The sequence below is a fragment of the Microtus pennsylvanicus genome, chromosome 12 (genome assembly GCF_037038515.1).
Source record: "Microtus pennsylvanicus isolate mMicPen1 chromosome 12, mMicPen1.hap1, whole genome shotgun sequence".
Classification (NCBI taxonomy): Eukaryota; Metazoa; Chordata; class Mammalia; order Rodentia; family Cricetidae; genus Microtus; species Microtus pennsylvanicus.
In genome coordinates, this window is record NC_134590.1 from 80476882 (window position 1) to 80491529 (window position 14648).

A 14648-nucleotide genomic window follows, 5' to 3' on the forward strand; every position below is an offset into this window, starting at 1 on the left:
TATATAGACATATATATTTATATAGACATATATTCAATGAAAGGCACAATAGAGACAAAAATATATATGGGGAGAAGTAAAATGTTTTGAAAGCAGAGTTTTGATGACAGTAGTCCCTAGATTTTGTCTTCCTTCTGTCCCATACAAGGTAGCTCTAGATATGAGACAGAAACTCTGACCTTTTCTTTTAACAACATACTTGGATTTAGAGGATAGCCACTGTCCAACTCCAAAGCCAGCTGTGATTTTTAAGTGAGTTGTGACTATCATTATACTGAGAAGTAGGGAGATATGTATGCTTAGGTAGTAAAATTTTACCCTGCAGAGGCTATTGGTACCATAAGTCAGGTTTCTCTTTGCTTGGTGACTCATTCTGAATAGCTATCTTTTCTTCTTTAAGCATCTAGATGTCCAGGGTGTCTCGACTTTTTGAAGATGTGTATTTTCCTGCAAAGACAAGAAGAGATCCCTACCCCAACCCTTATGAGGTTTTCTTACCACCTGAGGGATTGTCATCTGTGTAGATGAGCTGTCATTTCTCTTTATCAAGAGGTTTCTCCTTTACTAACCGAATCTTGATTAATTTTGGTGACATCCATAGCTTTTCTCATCCTGCGGAAACAAGAGCAAAATCCCTTCCCCAACATAGCACATCTCTTAGTTTCCATTCTGAGGTCAACGCGTCCTTGAAATACACTGGCTGATTTAATTCAGATTTTTTTCTATTATTCAATGTTTCTCTGATGCTGTTGTTCCTTTCTCATTAGCATTAAGAAAATTCAAGGTTAATAAAGTGTTATGTAATCTATTTTGGGGAGATATTTTTCATCCCTTTCGGTTGGTTTAACATGTCCTTTATAGTTTGATTTGATCTTTCTACTACTGCCTTACCTGTAGGATTGTTTAGTATACCTGTAATATGCTTTATATTATAATAAGCAAAAAACTGTTTCATTTTCTTAGAGACATATGCAGACATATGGTCTGTCTTTATTTGTGCAGGTATACCCACGATGACCACAACTTCTAGTAAATGTGTAATTATTGAATCAGTCTTTTCTGAACTCAAAGCAGTTGTCCACTGAAAACTTGAATAGGTGTCAATGGTGTGGTGTACATATTTTAATTTTCCAAATTCTACAAAGTGGAATGGAGTTCCATAATAGCCTGGAATGGAGTGAAACTAGGGTTTATAATTTGGGGGATAAACTCACAGAAAAGGTAGTGATCCTCTGCATGTGTTGGGAACTAGAACTGAATCCAGCAGCCTAGAGTCCATGCACGCTTTTCATCTGCATTTATAGTACATGAGACCACGCCCAAAGTGGTCTGGTATCTTAAAGACTATTGCCCGAAGGGGTTCCCACAGCACGTGTGCTGGAATCAAAGTGGCACACGCTGGCTTACATCAGTAGGCCAGTTTAATCACAAAGGCAGAGCCACCTAAAGAAGCTTTTTATTTGCTCGTTCATTCGATACACAGCTTCTGTAAGTGTATGTGGGCAGGAGGACCCTCAGAAACCAATCTTCATTTGGCAACAGACACAGAAGTAGTTATGTTTCATACATGTGTTCTTTATGCTAATTTTACTATGTCTTTTGCTGTGCATTCTGGTCTGAAAAGTTGAAAAAGACATAGAAACAGGCTTTTGCATATTTATAAAGGAATGATAAACTATGCATTTTCTAAAAAGCTGGATTCTGGCACCTAAATATAGGAATATTACTTGGACTTGAGAACTGATGAGGAGGACTTTAAATAATGAATCCATTACTATTTTATCCATTATTTCATAAGTTATTAAATAGTTGAACAAAAACCACTTCTCAGTGATGTTGTTTTTTTACAAAAAGAAAACATTTTAGCTCCTGCCAGACATGCTTGTATGAGTGACATCATGTCTAAACTTGAGTGGCAATCCCTGACACACTGCGGATGCCCACAGAAGACACAGTTGACCTGAAAGTTCAATTACTTTCCTAATCCCATCCAACTTTTCGGTGGTTATCTACAATGCTTCATTTTGGGACAGTCAACATAGGCTCCAAGGTATCTACACATTCCTCTGAAGTGAGGCTGTAGCACGGATGGGCAAGAACGCCATAACGCACAAGGCCATCAATCAGAGCATCTGGGACACAACATATCTCTGGAGAAACGGTTGTCTCATACCCAGGAGCATGAGGGCTTTGCATTCTCCCAGGAGAACCTCACTGACCAAGGACATGCTACTGGCCAGGATGGTGCTAGCTGTCTATGCTGGTACCACTGCACCATGTGAGGTTACAGTGCCTGCCTAGAACACTGGTCTTGAGCACCTGAGACCTTCTAGGCTCTGGGCCTCACCACTAAGCCCTCCAGGGTACCACTGAGCAATGTGCAGTTGGTAAAGATCAGAGTCAAAGTGGGAGCCAGTAGAGCCGCATTGCAGACCACACTGAACAACCGCCCCACTTCTTCCTTGGGTGGATCTGTTAGCAGGGGTTAGATGGAGGTAGATTCCACAGCTTAGAAGTGCTTGGCGGTCCAGGGGAAACTACATGTTCACTGTCTGGAGGCTATCTCCACTGTTGTCATACCTGTCCAAAGAGTGTTCGCCAGCTGTTGTCTTAGTGCAGCCCTGGTAGGCAAAAGAGGGTCCTGGCTTTGTCTGTGGAGACTGAGCATACCTTCCCGCTTGCTGGAAAGATCCAGGTTTTTGGCTGATCCACCCACTCCCAAGTCACTTCCTCCACTGTGGCATCTCTAGCCCCAATCATTGTTGAAGCCAGAGTCAGAGGGGTCAGGAAAGGATGTAGATTTGATTTCTTCAATTGATCCCCTCAAAGCAGCCAATTAAGCCAGCTTTATTTGGGAACCATGGAGATAAAGGTTCAACTTCTCTTTTTAAAAAAAAAACTATATTTAATGAAAACCCTTTTTCTTGGAAACTGGGGAGTGAAACTGATCATTTAAATTTCTAATAAAAGGTAATATCGTGGAATATATGTTTGCCTATTAAGTAATTTGTTGATGTAATTCTCCCCCTTTGTGGTTTTGGGATAACAACACTAAACTGGAGGCCCTTAAACCTGGCTCCTAGCTGGGCAGTGGTGGCACACACCTTTAATCCCAGCACTTGAGGCAGAGGCAAGTGAACCTCTGTAAGTTCAAGGCCAGCCTGGTCTACAAAGTGAGTTCCAGGACAGACAGAGCTGTTATACAGAGAAACCCTATCTTGAAAACACCCTGGTTCCTGATTGAAAACCTGCATTCTCTCACTAAAACATCTGTCCAGCACTTTGGATCACCATATCCTCACCATCTCCCATCCGAAAGTCTGATTTCCATGGCGTCTCTTTCTACTGAGTTTATATTATGCAGAGGCTTAAAAACTGGTAAGTGACACAACGTAAGGAAATGCGTGGGTCTAAAGCTAAGGTCTAAGTTTCAGAACTAAGACTTCTGAAGTGAAGTCAGATTCTGACTGCAGATTTTAAAATGAAAACTTGGAGTTTATAGAATATAGAATTTATAGAGTTACAGAGAGAACACAGATATCTCACAGCTTGGTAGAGTGGAACAGAAGTGATCAGCGGCTGGAGGATGAACGATCTTCGTCATACGTCTTGGTCCTCAGAGAAACTCACATAGCTGCGGTCCTTGGTTATTTTTTGTCTTCTGCTTTGGGTTCTGTTGCGACATCCTCCTGTTGTTGTGATCCATGGTAATGTTTAATCTATTTTGCTTACAAACATGTCTGTAACACTTGATTTTATTTTCTTTGAAATATTATGCAGCTGTATGAGAATCTGTATCCCTATTGCTGTAGGAGCTCCTTCTGAGGGATGGCTTTGCTCAGCCACCTGCCTACTCACTGTGTAAGGTGGTTCTTATCGGAATCTCTTGAGAGGTCAGCTCTGGCCTCTGCTTTCCAGAAATTAAATGGCTTCTTAATTGTCCACAATTTTAAAGAGATATTATAAAATTTCTCTTTCTAACAGAAGTTTATTTTAAAGATACATTTTTATTATCTGTAGTACATGCAGGCACATGTGGTCTGCACATGGTCTGTGAGAACAGCTGTGTGTGGAGGCCAGAAGCCTTCGAGCCCCTGGAGCTGGAGCTGCCTGATGTAGGTGCTGGGAACCGAACCCAGGTCTTCTTGAGCAGCAGCAAGTGCTCCTAACCATTGAACCATCTCTCTAGCTGGTCTGACAGAAGTTTTATTTTATTTTATTTATATACTTTTTGGTTTTTTTAAAAGACAGAATCTCACTGTAGCTCTGGTTATCCTGGAACTCACTCTGCAGACCAAACTGACCTCAGACTCACAGAGATCCACCTGTCCCTGCCTCCCAAGTGCTGTGATTAAAGGTGTAAGCTACTATATAGGGCTATCACAAAAGTTTTAAATGATATAGCTTTTTCCTTATAAATATTCTGTCTTTATAGATTTACATTATTATTTATTAAACTCTTATTTGCACCATGCATTGTTCCAGGTGTTGGAGGATGAAGTGATAAACAAACAAACCTCTTGTCCTCATGGAACAGACATTCACGTGGGAACAGATAGGTAGTGAATACTGTCAGCTGGTAGTAAGAGAGGAACAAGGAAAAATGCATTACCATTCATAGTGCTTCAATAAGAGCCAGGCTGTCAGGATTGCCTCACTGAGAACATGACCTTTGAATAAAGACCTGAAGGGCTGGCCATGTGGCTATCTGAGGGGACTCCAGTCAGAGGGAAGAGCACATGCAAGTGATCTGAGGCAGGAGCATGTCAGGCAAGCCCTAGGAAGAGTGAGGATCCCTGTATGACTGGACTGTGGTACAGGCATGAACAAAGTCAGAAAAGGAGACGGTGGGACAATATAATCTAGGGTCTTGCATTTGTTTATTTATTTACTTACTTATTTATTTACTCTGAATGACATGGAAACCCCCTGGAGTATTTTAAGTGGAGAAATGAATGATTTAGCTTAAGTTTTAGTAGGATCAAGCTGAATGTTTCGGGGGAAGAGTAGACTGGTAAAGGCAAGAGCAAGGGAGCCGGGCGGTGGTGGCACACGCCTTTAATCCCAGCACTTGGGAGGCAGAGGCAGGCGGATCTCAATTTGAGGCCAGCCTGGTCTACAAGAGCTAGTTCCAGGACAGGCACCAAAGCTACAGAGAAACCCTGTCTCGAAAAACCAAAAAAAAAAAAAGAGCAAGGAGACGGGCCGGGAGGTTTTTTCCATCACGATCCGGGGAAGAGGGTTATTGTGTTGCACAGTTCCAGGAAGCAATCCTGACTCCTATTGTCTGTGAATAGTGTCTTCTGTAATATTCAGTCATTAAAGCCCAACAGCTAAGGCCAACTGCCTCCCGGGGGAGGTGAACTGGGCTAGGACAGACGCAACATGAGGGATGAGAAACGTTTTGTCTAGAGAGATTTTGATGGTAGAACTAATACACTTCATTGATAGCGTTAGCGATGGTATAAGAAAGACTCAGGAACGACTTCAAGGACGCTCACTCATTTTATGTTAGCACTATTCATGGCACCAGGCACCATCTACCAAGAGAGCACATGCACGCTTAGTTTTTAACTCAGGAAGCATTTCATGAAAGTCCAGTTTCTGCAGAGCTTTTTCTTTTTAAGACACAAGGCCTTGAGGAACAGAAAATCTTGTTCTAGAAGTATCTGCAGTTTAGTTTGTTAGACAAAGTCTTCATATTTGAAAGTACAAAATTAAACATTAAAATTATCCAAGTAGTGTATAAAGTAAAACTATTATAATAAGATTAACAAGCGTTCTATAGTTCAGTTCGGAGGGAAACCGTCCATTTTGTATGTGTTTGTATACATGCATGTGCTCATACATGCCTGTGCATGCTAGAGGCTGGTGTCAAAGCCTTTCTCTATCACCGTCCACCTTGTTTTCAGAGCGTCTCTTCAATGAACCTGGATTTCAATGATTGACTAGAACACCTGGCTGGCAAGTCCACACCCTCCCATCTCTGCCTCCCAGTGCTGGGATAACAGGCACGGGTCGCTAGGCCAGCCTTTACACAGATGCTGGGATAACAGGCACGGGTCGCTAGGCCAGCCTTACACAGGTGCTGGGATAACAGGCACGGGTCGCTAGGCCAGCCTTACACAGGTGCTGGGATAACAGGCATAAGTCGCTAGGCCAGCCTTACACAGGTGCTGGGATAACAGGCACGGGTCGCTAGGCCAGCCTTACACAGGTGCTGGGATAACAGGCACGGGTCGCTAGGCCAGCCTTACACAGGTGCTGGGATAACAGGCATAAGTCGCTAGGCCAGCCTTACACAGATGCTGGGATAACAGGCACGGGTCGCTAGGCCAGCTTTACACAGGTGCTGGGATAACAGGCACGGGTCGCTAGGCCAGCCTTACACAGGTGCTGGGATAACAGGCATAAGTCGCTAGGCCAGCCTTACACAGATGCTGGGATAACAGGCACGGGTCGCTAGGCCAGCCTTACACAGGTGCTGGGATCAGGCCAGCCTTACACAGATCTAAACTCAGGTCCTCTTGCTTGCATGGCAAGCACCTTACCTAGTGTGTCCTCTCCCCAGCCTACCCCCAAAGTAGTTCAATTTTTGAATAATTTTGCATTTGTCAAGATAGGCCCTCGTCTCTGATTGCTGTCCTCCTCTAGTCTTTTCAATGAATTACCCGTTGTTTTCTGTTAATAACAAGGATTCTGTTTCTCCATTCCCAAGGCTGGGCTGGATATGTCCCGTGGCGGGCTACTGCCCAGTGAGAAGGGAAGAAAGGCGTTGTGTCTCAAGTAGGAATTACCAGTGTTGTGTTGTGTTGCTCTGTTGCCGATGTGTTTGGTTTCATCTTCCATAGTCAATGTCAAAATTCACAATATTACTTTGGCTGCTTGTTCTTCTCTATTCGGCTTCTTCTTTTTTCTTTTTCTTTCTTTCTTTTTTTTTTTTTGGTGGCATCGGGGGGGGGTGTGGGGGGGATTGAGAAAGAGTTTCATCTATAGCTTTGGAGCCTGTCCTGGAACTAGCTCTTGTAGACCATAGAACTCACAGAGATCCACCTGCCTCTGCCTCCCGAGTGCTGGCTTCTATCCAGCTTCTACCTACCAGGTGACCTGGCTTGCGAGGACTTTTGAGATCCTGCGGCTGCTCATGCCTTTTCTCACCCTTATTATCCGTAGTTATCTCTTACCACTTCCTGTTTTGTGGGTTTCATTAATACAGCCCTCGGAAGAAGAATCTGTGATGGCTTATGATGATAGTCGACTTGACTAGACCCAGGACCACTTAGGGAGGGAGCATCAGGGCCTGCCTGCTGGGGAGGTTTCTTAATTAGGTTAGTTCAGGTGGGGAGGCCCGTTCTAGCTGCCGGACTGAATCAAAAAGAAGACACGGCTCTGCTTTGTAACTGTGAACACAACCTGACCAGCTGCCTCACGCTCCTGCCACCATGCCTTCCCCGCTGGGATGGACTTCACCCTGGACAAGGATCCAAAATGAAACCTTCCTTTCGTAAAGTGCCTTTTTCCAGGCAATTTTAACATATCAACAGAAAAGTGACTCATAATATATAATAAGATACTATATACAATAACAAATTATCATTAGCATTTTATGCGAAAGTTTTGGGTTTTTGTTCTATCAAGGTCTCTGGGAAAGGCCTGCCCCCCCCCAACTTTCTCTCTCTCTCCCTCCCCTTCCCTTTCTCCCTTCTCTCCTCTCTCTTGACACTGAGCCTTGACCTAGTCTTGGCAATGACAAACCACCACTGAGCCATCTTGAGATGGTCTCATTTATATACTCAGGGTAGCCCCGAACTTCTGTTGCCTACGCAGGCTGCACATTTTCAATCCTCCTGCCTCAGCCACCTGTAAAGGGCACTTCATGATCTATGAATCACCTCCCAACTGTGATCTGTACCTTAACACCAGGCGAAGCGTTTTCCCTTGGCCTTGGGACTTTGTAAGGCTTTGCAGATTCTTGAAGCCAGGTGAGGTGGCTCACACGGGTAATCCTAGCAATGGAGAAAAAGGCCAATAGACTTGCAGCAAGTCTGGGGCTAGTCCTGGCTGGCCTGAATTCTGCCTCTTTTTCCCCAGTGCTGGTATTAATATGCATTTACCACACCCAGCGTCAAACAGGTTCTCAATTTGATTTTAGATTTATCATTGAATCATCTGAGTTTCTTTTAATGTAATAAAAAAAATCATTAGAGATCCTGTAGAAAAATGGTCCATTTCAAAGTTGTGGACAGCACCAGAGGAATTGGGCTTTGAGTTATGCTACTTAAATAAAATTTTAAGCATAGACTTTCCAACAAGCCCGTGAAAAGCACTATCACCACACCTTTAAGGAACTTAGTATTAGAGATTTTAGGTAACATGCCCAGAATTATTTAGCCAGAAAGTGGTGGATGTGGATGAATACCCAGAACTCATGAATAACATTGTGCCATAATATGTAATTTTGCAGCTTGTATATGTTGAATATGAATATGAGTTAAAGGAGCAAAAAAAGCTGATTCAGTAATATTCTCTAAGCTCTGCAGGTCTCTACACTTGATAAATATAGTTCTAGTGTTACAGAATTATCATTGTAATGTTTCTAAGCTTAAGGTACAGATACTTTGTGAACACTATCAGATGTTGACCTTAGAGTTGATTTTGAGCACACTAGATGCACAACTACACACTGACATACATGACCTCTGTACACAAGATAACTGGCAGTTGAAAGGTAGAGCCGGTAAGGACTTCTAATTGATCCAGATCAACAGAGCAGGACTTCTAATCAATCAAGATCAACAGAGCAAGGAAGGGAGGAGGAGAAAGGGGAAGGAAAAAGTGTTCACTCAGCATTTAATTCAGTTACTGAATTACAAACATGAATTTTGTTCAAGAAATTTTGATGCAACCTCAGGTATGTAGGTATATAAAATACAAGACAAACATTTTCTGGTCATAAATAAAACAGGGATGTGATTTAAATCAATTATTTAATATACATATGGTTTTCCCATTTACAAACCTGAAAGCAAGTTTGCATGCTGATGTGGATGTACTAATTTGTTTTTACAACTAAACTTTGGCTGAATATTTGATGCTACAGGACAAAGAGAACCTTCAAAAACTTTCAGTCTTGACCAGCGTTCTCTTTAGGTTGAAGATCCGCCTTTCCCTTTAAAACGCGTTTGTTTATTCTGTGTATGTGCACATGCTTGTGCACGCCACAGCGTGTGAATGCATGTCAGGTTTCTTCTTCTACTGCGTGCCCTTATCCACTGGGTCATGTCCATGGCCCAGTGGTCAATATTTTGATTTTATAATTGTCAATGCTGAGGACGTCACTTCTTGTTTATGGTACAAAATGGCAGAAGTGTGTTGAAGGCATTTCAGAAATGGTTGGGAATTGTGTTTTAATCTCAAACCAAAGTTCATGAAGCACAAGTCAGCAACTCACACAGCAAATTTTTAATATTAAACACAATAAAATCTAAAGATACTCAGTGTATGCTTGGGATGAGCATAGAAACGACTTATAGTACTTTTCCCCATATTTAAGCTAATTAAGCCAATCTATCTACAAAAACAAAATCTACCTATAGTATTTATCTATCTAAAAGTACCTACCTAGCTGGGCGGTGGTGGCGCACGCCTTTAATCCCAGCACTTGGGAGGCAGAGGCAGGCGGATCTCTGGGAGTTCGAGACCAGCCTGGTCTACAAGAGCTAGTTCCGGGACAGGCACCAAAGCTACAGAGAAACCCTGTCTCGAAAAACAAAATAAATAAATAAATAAAAGTACCTACCTATACTTTGTAAATACTGTGATTCATAACATAAACAGGTCTTTTAAAAAAAGATTTAGGCTTGCTAGGCAGTGTTGGCACACACCTCTAAACGCAGCACTCAGGAGGCAGAGGTAGGTGGATCTCTAAATTCAAGCCAGCCTGGTCTACAGAGTGAGTTCCAAGACAGCCAAGGCTACACAGAGAAACCCTGTATCAAAAAAAGTTAAAAAAAATATTAAGCTAGCACACAAAGTAATAGGTTTTCCTATGGCATTTTCATACATGTATGTCATTATATTTTGTTCTTATTTACCTCCTTGGTTAGGCTTATTGACCTGTATTTTATTTTCATTTTTTGAAGCTATTATGAGTAGAGTTTTGTTGCCCAGTTTCTTTCTCATCATGTTTGTTACTGGTATTTAGAAAAACTACTGATTACTGCACGTCAATTTTGTTTCCGGTCACTTTGCTGGAAGTGTTTATTATCTCAACTTTCTGGCGGAGTCTTTGAAGGTCTTTCAATTACAAGCTTGTGTTGTCTAATAATATTTGTATCTCTTTTTATTTTATCCCCTAGTCATATTGCTACAGCAATAAGATGTTTCCTTAGTTACTTTTCTATTGCTGTGATAAAATGCCGTGACCAAGGCAACTTATTGGAGAAAACATTTTATTGGGCTTATGGTTCCAGGGGGCTAGAGCCCATGATGGCGGAGGGAAAGTACAACAGCAAGAAGCAACTGAGAGCTCCATCTTAAACCTCAAGAAGGAGGCAGAGAGAGCACACCAGGAATGGCAGGAGGCTTTTGAACCTCAGGCCAGCCCCAGTGACACATCTCCTCCTACAGAGATACACCACTAGTTCTTCCCAAACAACCATCAACTGGGAAACCAAATGTTTGAATTTATATGAGCCTATAGTAGCTATAATAGTTGCATTTTTTTTATATTTATTTATTTATTTATTATGTATACAATATTCTGTCTGTGTGTATGTCTGCAGGCCAGAAGAGGGCACTAGACCTCATTCCAGATGGTTGTGAGCCACCATGTGGTTGCCGGGAATTGAACTCAGGACCTTTGGAAGAGCAGGCAATGCTCTTAACCACTGAGCCATCTCTCCAGCCCCAATAGTTGCATTTTTTAAAAAAAAAACATAGTGTTGGATGAGAATAGAGAGTAGACACCAAAGTCTCTCTCCAGGTTTCAGAAGGAATGTTTTCAGTTTTCCCCCTATTTTATGTAATGTTGGCTATATAGAGTTGTCATTAGATACCCTTTATTATGTTGGGGTGTGTTCCTTTTATTACTAGTTTCTCTAAGGTTTTTATTGTGAATGGATGTTGAACTTTGTCAGAAGGTCTTCTCTACATCAATAGAAATCGTGTGATTTTTGTCTTTAAGCCTATTTATATGCCATATTACACTTATGGATTTATATGCATTAAAGCAACTTTGCATCTCAGTAATGAAACCAAATTTTCATGGTATAACGTCTTCTTAATGTATTCTTAAACTTATTGAGCCAAAACATACTGAGAATGTTTGCGTTTTTGTTTGTTTGTTTTGTTTTGTTTGTTTTTTTTGGGACAGGGTTTCGCCGTAGTTTTTTGGGTTTTTTTAGAGCCTGTCCTGGAACTAGCTGTTGTAGACCAGGCTGGCCTCGAACTCACAGAGACCCGCCTGTCTCTGCCTCCCGAGTGCTGGGATCTCATCTTTCCTTGTTTTATTCTTATCAGCTTTGGGTTTCTGGGAAATGGTGGTTTTGCAGAATGAATTTGATAGTGTTCCTTTCTTTCTATTTTTTGAACAGTTTGAGGAACATTGGCATTAGCATTAGCTGTTTAAAGACTCCATAGACTTAGTCAGTAAATCTATCTTTTTTGCTGTGAGACGTTTTATTAAGTGCTTCCATCTCATTGATTGGTATGGATCTGTTAAAGCTGCTTATAGCTGCTGGATTTGATTTCAGTAGATCAGGTTTGTTTAGGAATTATAGTGGTATAATATCTGTATTTTAGTAAATAAATCCTGCCTAAAGATCAGAGGGTAAAGCAGCCTTACAGGTCGCACATACCTTTAATCCCAGGACTAGAGAGACAGAGGCAGGCAGATGGATCTCTGTGAGTTCAAGACCACCCTGGGCTACACAAGATTGAATGTGTCTAAAAGAGAAACAGAGCTCCCACAAAGAGGCTCACAGCATTTGGGATCCCATGCCTTTAATCCCAGCACTGTGGAGGTGGAGACGGGAGCCATATGGCTGAGTGGAGAGAGGAATATAAAGGGGAAGAGACAGGAACTCAGTGGAGGTGGAGTCAGAGATTCATGGAGACAGGATTTCACCCTTTCAGTCTGAAGATTTGGTAGAGGTAAAAGGTCTCTCTAGTGCAAAAGGCTGCTTTGCTTTTCTGATCTTCAGGATGAACCCCAATATCTGACTCTGGATTTTTATTGTTTTATTTTATTATTCATCCTACAAGGAATGCATTCATCTTCTAGATTTTTTCAGGCTTTTGTAATATAAGTTTTCAAATTACGCCCCAGTGGTTTTCTGTATTCTATTGGAATCTGTAATAGCTCCCTTTTGCGCTTCTAATTTTACTAAAATGTGTTTTTGCCTTCTTTCTTTTGGTGAGGTTGGCTAGGGGTGTGTCAGTCTTGTTTATGTGTTCTTTTCTGAGGGCCAACTCTCTATCGAGTCTATGCATTGCTTCGTTAGCTCCTACCTGCTCTTTATCATGTCTTCCCTCTGCTTGTTCTTGTTTTTGTAAGACTTTAAGGTACATCATTACATTATTTATTTGTGGTCTTTCCACCTTGCTTTTTTTTTTATAACCTTGAACTTCTGATCCTCTTGGTTCCATAGCTCAAGTTTTTGGATTACAGGCATGTCTAACCATGTCTGGTTTATGTAGTCTAAGATCTTAACCTCACAAATGCTAGCCAAGCACTCCAACTGAGATACATCCCTACTCCCATGTCTGATATTCTAGTGCAAGCGCTCACAGAAATAAACGTTATCCTTAGAGCTGCCTTAGCTATGTCCCAAAGGTTTCGGTACGTTTTACTTTCATTCTTATTTGATCCTAGAAAAATTTTAATTTCTTCATCATTTAGTTAACAATTCACTGATCACTCAAAAGTGTGTTGTTTAATCTCCATGTATATGTGTAGTTTGGGTAGTTTTTCTTGTAGTCTATTTCTGATTTTATTGCATTATGATTTGATAGCTATATATATATATATATATATATATAATTTGATTATTTTGTAAGCCTTGATTTTTGTTCTAGACTATGGTCTACTCTAGAGAAGTACCCATGAGCTGTGGAGAATGAGTATTCTGTATCTGTTGGGTGGACTATTTTGTATATATGTTACATTCATTTGATTTATGGTGCAGTTCAACTCTGAGGTTTCTTTGTTGATTTTTATTTTGGACCATCTAAACCATCTAGAAGTGAAATCATCCACTATATTATCTTTTATGTGTATTACTGTTTAATGATATTGAGAATCCTAATGTTTGGTGCAAATTATCTTTATAATTAATATATACTTTTGATAAATCTTCCTTTTTAAAAATATATAGTGTCCTTTAACTCTGACAAGTAATTTTGGCTTGAAGTCGACATTATCAGATGTCAGAATAGCTTTGTCAATTTGTTTTCTTTCAGTTTTCAGTCACTCATAAATTATTTTCTATCCTTTTATTCTCAGTTCATAGGTGTCTTTACCAAAAAGTATGTTTCGCTGGGCGGTGGTGGTGCACGCCTTTAATCCCAGCACTCGGGAGGCAGAGGCAGGCAGATCTCTGTGAGTTCGAGACCAGCCGGGTCTACAAGAGATAGTTCCAGGACAGGCTCCAAAACCACAGAGAAACCCTGTCTCAAAAAACCAAAAAAACAAACAAAAAAAAAAAAACCAAAACCAAAAAGTATGTTTCTTGGAGAGAGAAGGTTGGGTTTAATTTTTTTTAATAGAATCAGACAATCTATATCTCTTTGTGGGTGAGTTGGACCCATTTACATTTAAAGCTGTTGAAGAGAGATGTTCCTAATTCTTACAGAGTTGCTGGTTGTTTCCCTGGTGGGTTGACTGTTGTTTGTTTATTCTTTCTCCAGTATTAGTATAGGGGATTTTCTGGTTTACTATATTGAACATAATAGATTTCTTCCCGGATCTCCTTAGTGCAACCATCTTAAGAAATGTATTCTTACACATGTGCACTCATGATTGAAACTGTCTTCTTCTGTATATAGTATTCCCTTACGAATCTTCTGCACTGTTGACTTCATAGTCATGAACGGCCTTAGTTGGTGGTTTTCAAAAATATCCTTTGGTTTTAAAAGATAACTTTGCTGAGTGCAGCACAACACTCTTAGTTCAGGAGCTATTTATCTTCAGAGCTTGCAATACTTCATTCCTTGGCTTTGAGGATTGCCAACAAGAGGTCTGATGTCACTCTGATGTTTTTGCCCTTGTGAGTTGGCATTTTTATATATTTATTAAACTTTAACAATTGCATTTGTGTGTGTGTGTGTGTGTGTGTGGTTTTGTGCATGCCACAGCACACATGTGACAATTGAAGTACAGCTTGTGGAATTTGTTCCCTTCTTCCACTATGGGTTCCTGGAGATAGGACACAGGTTGTCAGGCGTGGTGGCAGTCACCTTTAGTCACTGAGCCGTATCATCGCCCCTTATAGTTTCAAACACAGCTTCTCTGCTTTGTAATTTTGGTGTCTTGGCTAGAATGTGCCATGGGGCATTTCTTCTGCAGTCACATCTATTTGGAGTTCTAACTGCTTCTTGTATTTGAATTCATATTTCTTTCTCTAGATTTGGGAATCTCTTCACTACGA